Source organism: Acomys russatus, chromosome 19, assembly GCF_903995435.1.
Source record: "Acomys russatus chromosome 19, mAcoRus1.1, whole genome shotgun sequence".
Taxonomy (NCBI): domain Eukaryota; kingdom Metazoa; phylum Chordata; class Mammalia; order Rodentia; family Muridae; genus Acomys; species Acomys russatus.
Genome location: NC_067155.1, coordinates 16,979,095 through 16,979,766, shown reverse-complemented (window position 1 = coordinate 16,979,766; position 672 = coordinate 16,979,095).

Here is a 672-nt window from a genome sequence, read left to right as displayed (position 1 = left end):
ACGCGGCCCGGGCCGGGGGCCGGAGGCTGGTGCGGGATGCAAGCGCGCGAGCCAGCTCGGCTCCCCGGAGGATTCCGTTCCGGGGGCGGGGGAGCATCCCTCCCCCGGCGCCCCGCCCCGGCCCCGCCCATTGGCCGGCCGCCTGCTGCATATGCAAGAGCGGCCCCGCCCTCCCACAGACCACGCCCCACACAAATACTACCCCGTCTCCTCCCATGCCGATGCCGTCCCGCCCCACCCCGCCCCTTGGCCCGGCCTTGCGGGAACCTGCGGGCAGGCGTCCCTGGTGGAGTGCTCTCAGGGTCAGGCGCAGGTTCTGTTTCCTTCCGTAACCTCTGACCTCAGATCCCCTGTGGTTCTGATTCTGAAGAATTGCTTTGGGAGGCGCCTAGACGTCCTCAAATCTTGTTTTAACCCCACGGTTCTCCCAGCCCGGCGGGGGCGGGCAGAAGCGGTGACGAGGCACTTTTTGCTGGCAAGGGGGTGGGGGGGGGCAGGAGAAACAGACCCTGGCGTCCTGGAGGGATGATCACTCTGGCTTGGAGAGGGCACTGGGTTAGGACCCGGTCCTAGTTCTGGACTCTGCTGTCCCCCCCGCCCCCCCACCGCCCCCGTCCTGTGGGTTTGGCAAAGCAGCTGGTAGGGGTACTGGGGCCCATTAGCAAAGGCGAG